General features: G+C 39.1%; 1 pseudogene; it reads left to right on the forward strand.

The window, feature by feature from the left end:
• The first annotated feature begins 1,819 nt into the window (after positions 1-1,819).
• Positions 1,820-1,948, forward strand: LOC111815731 (annotated as a pseudogene).
• Positions 1,949-13,020: the final 11,072 nt, after the last annotated feature.

Consider the following 13,020-nt stretch of genomic DNA (forward strand, 5'->3'; position numbering starts at 1 on the left):
GTAGAGAAACACTCTGGCTAACAAGCCCTCCTTCGCCAACTTTGTCTATTCACCTTTTCTCTCTTTTGTGTTCACCTGTGGATTCTGCTTTTAGTTCCTTAAAAATGTTGTGTTTCTCTCACCAGAATCCATTTGCACAATTTGTTGTCTCGTTTTACAGTTCCTTTGAGCACCCTTCCATTTATCACCTTAGATTAGAATTAGAGCAGGTTTCACTTGGGAGCTACTCATGAAACCCTGGAGGCCTCAACTGGTCTACCAGCTTCCCTGTCCTACGTTCTCATTGACATGCTACAGTGACTATAGCATTTATTGTGGCTCTAACCTAATTTAATTCATTTGCTATTTCTGCATTTTCACTTCTGGAGAACTAATACAATTTCCACCTCCTCATGCTGTATCCTGAGGTCCAGTGTGGTACATTTGGTAAGAACTCAATAAAAAATAAACAAATAGTTGAATTAAGAAGAGCATCAGACTCTGAGAAAGCATTGCACATTAGAAGATTGTGTGCACAACCTGAAGCAATGAAAACAGACACCGAAGAGGACCATACAGGCCAAATTTAGAAAAAGCCTTAAGTACACAGTAAGAAATAAGGATTTTTCCCAAGTATGATAAGCAAACATTGTTACTATTATCCTTGTTATTATTATTACTTTTAAAACTTAGGCTTAAACTTGTTAACTAGGTAAAGACTGTATTTTTGCAGAAGGAAGCAAGCATTCAGAAAGAACAATGAAGAAGAAAATGCAATTATGTATCTCAAAGAACAGTTCTGAGCATATGTGCTGGGTTTGGTGGTACACACCTGTAATCCTAGCACCGGGAGGCTGAGGCAGGGTTGCTGCTAGTTCTAGGTCAGCCTGGGCTGCTTAGTGAGTTGAAGACCAGCCTGAATTACATAGCAAGATTCTATCTCAAAAAATATATGCTAAAGTAATGTTTCTCAGATTTTGCATATATCATAGTCATTTGTTCAGGTACTAAATCCCACTGCAACTGAGTCTTCTTAAAGTTGCTTTTCTATTTTTACCAAGTCCCTGGAGAAATTCTGCTAAGCACACATGTTCAAGAGCCACTGAAACAAAAGTAAGGCAGTGTGATGGTCCTGATCCAGCTGAATAACTAGAAATTGGCAATGAGCACAGTAAAGGTGAATGTGAAATGTAGAATGTAAGTGGCAGCACGGGCTTTGCCACAGACTAAGAAGCTGTAACTCATCCTGCACACTAATTGGAATTAGTCAATTCTCATCTCCTTCTCTGTGTGAGGTGCATCCTAGTTTGTTATTGAAATATTAAAGCCAGAGTCTCTCCCAACACAACATCTGAAGATTCTGACATTTGCCATGTGCTAATATTTGCTGATCTTTTATGGTACTACTGAAATTATTTTTAAAAAGCATGTGGAAAGAGTTTGGACTTTCCAATTCCTTGTCTATTATAAGAAACCAACCATCAGAGGTAACAAATAATATGACATTTCAGAATACATTTCTTAAATGGGCTAGTGTTCCGTTGTCACCTTGATTTCACCTTGAAAGAATACATCCGAAGTTCACTACATTTTTTATTTTAATACTCACCCATCGGCTCACAGATCTTTAGTGATTCATGGAAGAAGTTTGATTATTATGCTCAAACTTCTAATAATATTAAGTCTTGTGAAAGATAAACTGGCGAGGTGTTTGCTCATTCCCTAAAATTGAAAGATACTGTGCGCACACTAGCAGGGTGCTAATATTTGCCAACCTTTTATGGACACTACTGAAATTATTTTTAAAAAGCATGTGTAAAATTGTATATTGGTTTGATATATTGCTTCTTGGCCTTTGGGCTAAGATCCATGGTAATATCTGCTCTTATCAGTTTGCTATCTGTTTCCTGCCTGGTAAATGATGGTATTCCTTGGAATTAGGGCTTTAATATAAAATATAATAACATTGGGTAATAGCTAGAACAAGAATTAAATAACACAGTGGTCAGTTTTTCAATGTATCTATATTTAATCCCATCAAAGAAGACAATTGACTCAGGTTTTCTTTCTTTCTTTCTTTCTTTCTTTCTTTCTTTCTTTCTTTCTTTCTTTCTTTCTTTCTTCATTCATTTATTTTATTTTTGGTACTGGGAAAGGAAATCAGGAATAGCACATGCCGGGCAGGCCTACTCTGCTGAACTATACCTCAGGCCCATATTTTTATGTAAAATATTAAAATGTTCCTCCTTTTGTTACAAATGAGAGCCATTTGGTATAGGAAAAAGAATCTGAATTCTAATCCAAGCATCTACTGGAATCTTAAGGCAATTCCTTAGCCTTATCTGTCTCTCAGTTTCCTCGTATTTAAAATTATGTGACTGAACAGCTTCTGAACATCCGTCCTGGATCTCCAATTCTGGGTTTCTGGGTTCTATCAACTGAGCATCTCTGTAGTTTTTAATAGAAATATGATTTAATCTGAGAACATCTGTTACAGTCTGCAACATATTTTGTGAAGTCCTTGACCTTAATTTTACCATAGATGTCAGATGCTCCCTCACAGAGTCTACTCTGATTTTAGTGAAGGAACATCAATTATGCTTTCGTCTTAAGTAGTGTCAATCTGAGTGGAAAAACATGGCAGATTTGTTCACATTACCATTAAGTCACTTAAGTACCATTTAAAATACCGCTAATTTTATAGTTCAGTGCTATTTTAGCATTAGAAATTGCATAAGCATCTCCTTTGCACTTTTATTTTTATACATATTGCTAAATAAAAATGTTCTTGCTAAAGGCATCATACATTCTCCAAATAAATATGGATTCAAAAATAAGCCTGTGACACAATATTGTCATATTTATTGATGAAACCTTTTGCTGTTTCATTTCTCCTAGTGAATGAATATTTTCCTAGTAATAATTGTAACTATTTCTCTCATTTTTTTTGAAATTTGGTTCTTCCCATTGGAAATTGTATTTTTATAATTTCCTACTTGCGATAAAATGTTTTGGCCATAAAGTCACAAAATTCTACCAATTTATTAAAAGCCAAAGAATATCTACCTGGCTATCCAACCATCTGCATATTCCTTTTTCTGCAGAAACTACACAAGATGTAAGTTTTCTTTACAATATATGTCTTTATTTTTTATAAGTAGTATAACTCATTGAGAGAAAATGTGATTTTTTTCTATGGTTATTTTTTAAGCTAAGGAAAAAGTTTAATTCCAAAACAACAACAAAAAAAATCACACACACACACACACACACACACAGATGTGGGAACCCACTTTTGCAATCCCAAACTTGGAAGGCTGAAATAGGAGGAGCAACATAATTTCCAGCCTGCCTGGACTACACAGGGAACTCAATGTTAGTCTGATCAATGTAAGAAGTCCTTGTTCAAAAAAATGAAGCCAAAACCATGCAAACACACACACACACACACACACACACACACACTCACTCACTCACTCACTCACTTCAGATTTTGATATATCTCAGTGCTTCTTCTAAGCCTGTTTCCCTGCTGCCTCAGAAAATCTCTCTCTCTTTCTCTCTCTGTGTTTGAGACAGGATTTCACTATGTAGCTCATGGTGGCCTTAAGCACACTTTGTAGCTCATGTTGGTCTTGAACTAGGAAAGATCCTCTTGCCTCAGTCTCCTAAGTGCTAGGTTACAGGGGTGCGCCACCACGCCCTGTCTCAGGAAATAGAGTGGTCACTGTTTAGGTCACAGCAGCCCAGCTTTGACAGACAGATAGCAGTTAGTGGGCAACGATCATCACTTTGTGATAAATTTATTTATTTTTAATTCAATTTAATTTTGAAAAGTAAAACAAATGCAAGAACAAAATTCAGAAACAAAGACAGAAACAGGATAACATACAACAATATATATGTTACAAATTTTCACATCAAGAATAGCTGATTAATAATGATTGATATACTATTCATTTTTATCATCCAATTTGTTGCTCAGATTAACAGATACAGTTACGTAGGATTGGAGATATGACTGTGTATTACCACTTGCTATCAAGAAGCCTTAAAGTTTTGTTCTTGTCTCTCTTTATTTTTCTTTTTATACCTTTTAAAACATTTATTTAAAAGAGTGTCTGGTAATAACTGATATGACATTAGAAATGGGACACGTTTAGAAGACCAAGACGACAGGTATTCAAGCACGGTTTTTGTTTTATACATCGCTGTCCTCGATCTAATTGCTTCAATCACAGATGTCAGCATATGGAGTTAGTCAAGGTGAACATTCTACACATTAGCTGCAATTTTCAAAAACTTAATAAGCAGAATAAAACCACACAGAGAAACTTCCCTGGACTCGTACTATTCTCCGATCACGTGTTCTGTTTTTCTGCCGCTTGTTCCTTCCCTTAAGGCTAGCATGACCGACAGCAGCGTGCGCGCTGGCATGCCTCCTGCTCTTCCTTATCAGGCTCCGGTCTTGCATGGCTGCTCGTAACTGGTCATGTTCTCAGCCTCTGAGCATCAGGTGTTGATTTTGTCTTTCAATCTAATTCAGCCTTTTCAAATAGGATTTTGATTACAGGCTCTTGAACAGCTTTGTCCTTATTCATTCTTGGAATCCTTCGGTCACTCTGCATGGAAAAGTTCATATGTCATTCAAATATGTATTCTTACTAAAAATATAAAAAATAATATTTTATAAAAGATATTAAAAATATGCATTGTCTTTCTCTGATTCTTTTACCCTATTATACCATTGTCTTCCCTGGTCTTTACCCTGTGCTACAAGCTCTACCCCCAGCCTGTCTGGTTGCCTTGCTTGTCCACTTGGACCTGTGTGAGCAGAGCTGTCCTGGGGGAGTCCAGGTACCCTGTGGAGAGAAGTGGAGACAAAATACAGAGGGAAGAGGAACAAAAATATCTATTTGCATTGTACATTACAAAAGTACAAAATGTTGGTGTCTTTCTCATTCCTAAAAGAGAGACTACCAAGAGAGTTGTCCATACGTGTTTACTATACTCCTTTGTGGTCTGGCTAGGCAAGGGCTACCAGGTCCTTGGGAGATGTATTGGGTTGATGGGGTTAAATGACCTGCTAAAGGTCATTTGGAAACACTTCAGGCTGTTCCTAAGTTCTATCTTCTCCACACAGCTCCAGAATTCTTTCCATTAGTTCACTTTGGCATCTCTATTCTGGGACTATTATCGGTGATGCTTAAACTTGTCTTGGGGAATTCCTATCACTCGTTAAAAGGCTTCGTAAGGTGCTTCAACTATAAAAACAAGAGCAAATGGATAGCCTTGCAGTGGTGACAACTATGAAAGCAAGCGGTTGATTAAAACAAGTTGTAAGGATCTGGGAAAGACATATATACCTGTGCTTTTGAATCTCAAAAGCACAGCAAAAAATACTGTCAGGTGTTCTCCCATAGCAAACATGAGAAAAATAGGTTTCATTCCATGAACCCAGGAAACAAGGATAAGATTCCTATGGTTCCATCCTGGTTGATTTCATGAGGTGTAAATATCACAGTAATGAGCAAGGGCGGGGGAAACATATTTTATGAGAAGTGCCTGGAAGAAATAGGAAATTTGGATTCAAGGTGACTTAAGCTTATTGAAAGACTATTTTTGGAATAAACTAAGGTATGGAAGTTTTTGCACGTTTTCTCTGACAGTTTTAATTGTTCAAAACCATTAAATTGCTTTAGTTGTCAGATGAATAATGTAAAAACATTCAGAAAATACCCCCTGGATTTCAAAACAAGAAAACTTACCTGTTCATAGAAGGTAATATTGATTATTTTATAATAATCTGTCAACATATCTTGGAAATTTTCTTTTTGTAAAGGTAGTTGCAAATCTTAGGTCACATTTAGTCATTTAGGAATTTAAAAAATAATATATCAAGTTTTATTTCAGAGCAGTGAAATCTGAATTATGGGAGGGACCTTGGAATACTATTTCAAAGCTCTCCAGGACATTGTGACATGCGGCTTCAGAGGGCATGCTCTGATTTCTGACATCAATTGTCTTGGAGAACATAAGCAGGGGACCTGCTGTTGATGGATATGGTCTCTGGGCATCAATTCCAGTGTCAGCGATGATGGCCGACTGTCGGGCTCCTCCATCCTGTCCTGTAACTTCACAGTGACTCTCAAGACCACTTCCGGACTCCTCTTCCATCTTAGGTCTTCAGCAGACATTTCCATATTGAATGAAATTTCCAAGTGTCTAATAATTCTTCTGATAATCCCCCTTCTAGGTTCTCATCACAAGCAGAACCTTCTAAATTCCTCAACATAGTCTACCAAATCTCATTTCTAGTGAAGTAACTTTGATGAAATTGCTCACTTTACCCTCTATTTGACAAACATCAAGAACACTGAGCTAGCCCTGATCTTTTCCCACTGAGCCCACAGACTCCTGGGTAAAGTAGATGCTCATGATTATGTTAAAACACAGGCAGAGAGAAAGAACACACTCCTGTTGGAAAAGTTCATACAGAGATAATGCAGGACCTCAGCCTTGAAATATAGTTAATTTATTGAGGCAAGGAATAAAGGAGCATTTAAATAAGCGAAGAAAGAGCTAACGCAAAATCACACTGGCATATTTTGAAAATAATGTGGACATCAGAGTGCATAGGTCAACACACCTTAGAAGGAATGGGTAGATGAAAAGTTTGGGGAAACCCAGATTTTGAAGGATTTTGCATTCTAATTAATGTATTTCAAGTTGACTCTAAGCAGTAAGGCAGTGTGATCATTGTTGTGTCAGATTCACTGGATTAAGAAATGCCTTGTTGATTAGAACACACCTGGCGTGTGCCAGTGGGGTGTTCTGGAAGTGACTGGCAAGGTGAGGGTGGTAAACCCCACGATGACTGTGAGTGGCATCAACCAAATGGGTTTGCAGTCTGGATGAAATAGAGGGGAAACAGGGAGTTGGCATGCATTCTGATGCTCTCCAGGCTGCGTGTGTGGGATGGGGCATCTTCTCCTGCCATCTCCAGTGGATATCAGACTCTAGTTTCTTCAGCTTTCTAAGGCAGATGCATACCAGAGTCTCTTCAAGGGCTTTCCAGGGCTTCACTGTCAGACTGGCCCTGAATCCTTGATCTCTCTTGTTCCTTGGCTTTGGCCTTTTGGTCTGAGCAAACATCAAATCTCAAGCTCTCAGATGCCCACTGCAGACTTTCCTGCCCCTGATCCTGTAAGCCTACCTAACAAATGCTGGTGCGTAACTATATATATACAGTTATGGTATATGTTATGTTAAATATGACATTTATTATATATATGATATGAAATATATATAGTGGTTCCTCATTTATTGTGGAGGTTAAGTTCCAGACACCCTGCGATAAGTGAAAATCAGTAAAGTAGCAATGTTATATTTATTTTAGTATCTATATATATTTTAAGGTTTTATAAAACCTTCCTTCACTCTTATAAACCTTCCTCACACTTCTAAAAACACGTCTAATCTTCTTAGTCATTTCCTAAACTTGTAAACCTACGTAATTTTAACAACATATGTATACTGTACAGTACTACAAAATCCTGAGATATAGCAAAAAATGCATGATCAATAATTTAGATTAATATATTTCGAAAACCCTCAAAACAATGAGTCTGCAAAAGTCAAGCTGTGAAACAGTGGGGGGCTACTATATATGTAAAATTTCTGTTTCTCTGGAGAACACTGAGGACTCTGACAAATACAAGCTGTGGAAGCAATTTTAAGGCAGAGAGTGATTTGGGAATACTCATTTTTTTTAGAAGCTCATTTCTAGTAGCCAGAGCTGGTAGCTGGTAAAGCAATTCAAGAAAGAAATGAACCCAACTTGGAGGAGAAATGGAGAAAATGATGAATGTTTGAGAGACCTTTGACAACTTCAATTGATAAGACTTGCTGTTTGTTGGGCTTCAATCTTGGAGAGGTTTGCTTCAGAGGTGACTAAATCTATTGGACTGGAGGTCGTTGCAGGTTGCTAACAGGTCACTGCAAATTCATGCTTGGCGTCTGGGAGAGAGTTACAGTAATATTGTTGTACAAGAAAGAGCAGAGAGTGGCTTGAATGGAAAGATAAACTAATCAACGGCGAAACTCCAGTGGAAGGGTTTCCATCGCCAAGATTTCGGTGCGTGTTACCTTCAGCAGATTTTCCACTGTCAGAGTTCAGCAGGATTTGTATGGGTTTGGCTGAATTATCTTATGATTCATCCTATGCTAATTATATTTTATATCCACTTCAATCTCTCCAAAAAGAATATGTTTAATTGGTGATACAGTATTTTTTTTTAATTTTTAAAGACAAAGTTTTAGAACAGTAAGTGATATATTTATTTATTATAGTAACAACAATGATTAGTAATCACTTAAACATAATAACGAAAAGAGAAGTAGAATTCTCTGAGTTATATTCACAGCCTTATAAAATGAAAACAATTCATTACCTCATTCTATTGCACATGAAGATAATGAAACTTTGAGAGCTGATAATTGGAATTCCAACTCTGGAGTCATGTCTTCACATCTCCTCCTCTAAACTAGAGGTTTTTAAAAAGTTACTGACGCTTTGATCTACCCCCTGAGATTCTGACTTAATTGCTTGTAATAAAACTCAGGCACAGGTCCTGAAAGGTCTTCAGGCAATTCTAATGGCAGCCTGAGATGCGATCCAGTGCTCGAAACCTTACCATTTCATTTCCTTCTAGTATGGAAACCACCTACCACACATCGCAATGGCGCCCCCTGGGGCTCAGTGTTGACAGCGCACGACGAACTTATGGCTAAACTCAAACACATCCTCTGAAAACCTTCAAGTATAAATTTTAATACGTCTAATTAACTGGAATTCCTTATTTATCATGAAATATCATAGCCTCTATATATACCCTACTTGTTTCAGATTATATGATGCATTTAATCACAGTTTTTATTTCTTCTCTAATAATTAATATATTTACATGAGTGCTTGTAATCAACCCAGAGAATAACAGATCAGTTATACCTTAATTTTTGAAATGAAGTGCCATGTCGAGGTTTCGCTATTCAGAGCTGTGTTTTGGAGGAAAACAGAAATGATACAGAAGGAGAAGTGTTGGAATGAAGCGGAGTTTCTCCTATGCAAAACGTGTTTTATACACAAAGGGGCTCATTTACTCCTGGTAGGGCTTCACAGGGTTCCTAACCCACTAGAACGGGTCAGAGATCTGCTGTAAAGCAACCAAATCAAGGGGAGACTTACAGAGCAAGGCCGAAGGCATAGACAGAGTTGGCTCTGTTGTCATCCTGGCAAGGCTATGCACGGGTCCCAGATGCCACTCCAAAGATTTCTGAATAGAACAAAGTCAATAAAATACTGGTTCTTATGGCAAGAGAGAGAACTGGCATTCAGGAGAACCCAGTCTAGCCTTGTACTACATTTGTTGTGAGATCTTGAATCATATAATTAACCTCTCTGAATTTTAGCTTACTTTTCTATGAAAGGATATGGTAATAATGTTCACGTCAGAAGGCTGATATGAACTGTGAGTGTTCCTAGACCAGAGCCTCATTACTTTCCCCTCCACATTGGCATTGGCTGAAATACAGCAGCTAGGAATGCACAAGTCACCCAGGAACAGCAACCATGGTGAGGGACAGAGAAGGTGAAAGTGGGTGGACACAAAGCACAAGATGTACATGACGTCCACAAATACAATCAGTTCCACTTGTTGCCAGAAAGGAGCCAGCCATTAGGCTGCAGGCTCCTCCATCAGAAGTAACTCAGCTCTCCCCGCTCTCTGCAGCATCAGCTAGCTCCTCCGTAGGGCCTTGTCAGAGCTGCCCTGAGTTCATTTTCTAATGTGCTGCCTGGGTTTTCATTTAATTAAGGAGGCTGACCTTTCCAAGGAGTGAATTCCTTCTCTTCCTTTAGCCTAGCTTACTATGATCCTAATGGAAGCTGAAAATCTGATGGTGGAGAGGCCAAATTTTCACCAATAAGCTTAGCACAGTGTTCTTATTCTTACTAAAAAAGTTAGCAGGCATAATTATAGTGGCATCAGCCAAAACTCCTTTCAGAAAAATCTGACCTCCAGTAGAGGAGAAGGTGGGAACCATAAGAAGTGAAAGGTAGCCCCAGAGGAATGTGTATCTGAAAATACATCCCGTGTACCAAAGAACCAAGACCCTGGGAGCACAGAGCCTTGAGCTAAGCCTTGTTGAAGGCAAGTGAAAGATGCAAAAGGGAAGAGAACCAAGAGATGGGGGGGAAGGGGAGAATTGAGCTATGCCACGTTCATGCACCGGTACCCTCGAGCAGTATCAACATTATGTACTGCAAACATGTAGCAGTAAAAATAAAACTTAACAAAATAAACGAAGCAAAAAATAACAACAGTAGCAAATTCTCAGTTAATCCTTTAAACCTCTGGATATGGAGAAGCAGCTGCTTAAATGCCCAGTGTTGTGGAACCCACTAGATGGAAGGGGGAGATGAACCAGTGAGAGAAAGGACAGTGACTACTCTCGCTGCTGCTGCTGCTGCTGCTGCTGCTGCTGCTGCTGCTGCTGTTGTTGTCCTTCATACCTGCAAGCAGACCTGGGTCCTCAAGTGCTGGAAAAATCTGGAGAATGGAGTGGCACTTAGTGTGCCCTCGGATGACCCACAAACTCCTGATGTCAGTCTCTGCTTAGGAGAGTTCCCGAGGTCTACCTTGCCCCAAGGCATGTAGCCATTGCTGCTGCTGCGTTTGGGTTCTTTCTCTTTGGTACACCTTTTTCTTTCTTTTGGAGAATACATTTTGCTTCATCATCAGTGAAGACTCTTCCCCTGAAGGAGATTTTGTGACTAGATCAAGGCCAATTATTGACCACACCCTGGCTGCCTTGGACAGAGACTCAGAGATGAGTCGTCTCCCAGTTTCATCAAAGGTGAGCAGGTTTCTCTACCATCAGCTACTAATGATTTATAGACAGATGAAACCAAATAATGCATACCTACATTGGAACTAAGTTTAGCTCCAGAGAATGCTAGTTGGTATCTGTGCAACTGTGAGCGTGTTCACTGCTGAGCCCTGACCGGGGCCCCTTAGGGGCAGAGAAGTCACTTCCAGTTCCCTTCTGTTAAAGTGTTGCCAAATACAAAAAAGAGCAAGTAGAGAAAATGGGAACAGAATCTCAAGAAAGCAGTGTTCCTTGGTAGGGTCTGTCCTCCATCGGTATCCCCCTGCTTCTCTCTGAGGATGATAGTGAATTAGCTTTGCCTCCTGAGTGTATTTCCACAGAGGGAAGAGAAACATTCTATCTCGTGTTGCTAATATTTTTGGTCTAGGTGTTTGCATCACTTTATGAAGCAAAGATCAAGGGGTGAGGAAGCTGTGATTTACAGCATTTTTTTCCTATGCTCCCCATATCTTTTTCCTTGGATTGGTTCAGTCTATTAGATATGAATTCTTTGGAGGTGGTACCATAATTTGCACAGAGCTTCGTAAACTATAGGAAAAAAAAGTTCCACATTTTGGTAACTATTGCTGTACACACACACACACACACACACACACACACACACACCATTCATTTTAACATATCCAAGACCTTCAAGTCATTTTTGATTGTAAAGCATCAGTATATAGAATACCCCTTCTTGACCTAGCTCATTATAAACTTTAGTGAATTTTAAGGTCAGGCAGCAGCCATAGTTGAAGCCTGCACTACTTCGTGAAGGCAGACCTTTGAAAGAATTTGACTACCTTTATTTGATCCAGCATGACATGTAATGTGTTCTTTAACTGCATTCTCACATGTGCTAATAAAATCTTCACACACATTGCAGTAGAAATGGGCAAATGACCTCCATAAGGGCTTAGGTGGAAAATCCTGTGAAAGCTTTAATGTCTATTTTTAGAAGCATAGATAGTCTCAAATAAAAGAATTTTTTCCCTTTCCTTCTCTTTTACTTACCACTTTTTTTCAGACATGAACAACATCGAAATGCTTTCTCCAGGTGACGTTATTCTTCATATGGCAGATTGAACAGAGTATCTGTCAGTTTTCAAAAGCCGCCCAAGGAGAAGCCACTTTGCCTTATCTGCTTGTGGATTATCCTAGCTTTGCTTCTTTCCTTTCCCAGAGAATGGATTTGTGCAGCTAAATGCGGCTCGGAGTTATCGCTGCTGTCCTGGACTGGTGACACTAGACTCCTCCCCTGGGAACTAGCTGCCTCTGGATCTGTTAGAAGTATACTTTGGGGGAGTATGTGGGAAATCTTTATTAAAGAAAATACTTCTTGGTAGAGTGTAGTATCCTCTTAATACTAGACTATTGGTTCTGAATATATAAGCCAGCCCCTGAGGCTTGTGCAGCTGGGCAAATGCTGGGTCTGGATGCTGCCACATTAAAACTCTTTCCTTCGAAGTCTTAATGGTTTCCAGACTAACAATAGAGACAGGCAAGAGGGAGACTGCTAGGGACGCTTCTATTTTTCTCTCTTGCTAATGGCTTTTTGAGAGCTTGAACATATATAGCTGGACACACCGCTGTGAAATATGAACCCAAAATAAAATTATATTTGATTTTTAAAATAAATTACAGGGCCGGCAAGATAGCTCAGAGGACTAAGTGCATGCTTTGGCAAATTCAGGGACCAGGGTTCATTCCCAGTCCCCCATGCTACACCAGACCTGCCCCCAGGCCATGCTGAGCTGACAACCAAGTCCAGGTGTGACGGCACATGCCTGTAATCCCGGTGCTGGGGAGGCTGAGAGCAGGAGGATCACTCCAAGCCCAAGCTACTAGTGAAAACTTGTACCAAATACATAAAATGAATAAACAAATAAATAAAATAAAATTAATTATAGGTCTAAAATATTTCTTTATAAACATAAGTATTCCATCCTCTGCTTCCGTTCTCTCTCCCACTATTTCCATTTTTTAGAGAAAGCAGCAGCAGCAGCACTTCTATAATAGTTTAGTGTTGGTATGAGGTCCAAGTCAGAGTTCAGTGACACAGTGTGAAAGAGCTGTGGCCAAAGACAGATGCAGCCAAGGAAGATGAGA

The sequence above is a fragment of the Octodon degus genome, unplaced genomic scaffold (genome assembly GCF_000260255.1).
Source record: "Octodon degus isolate 3935 unplaced genomic scaffold, OctDeg1.0 scaffold00020, whole genome shotgun sequence".
NCBI lineage: Eukaryota > Metazoa > Chordata > Mammalia > Rodentia > Octodontidae > Octodon > Octodon degus.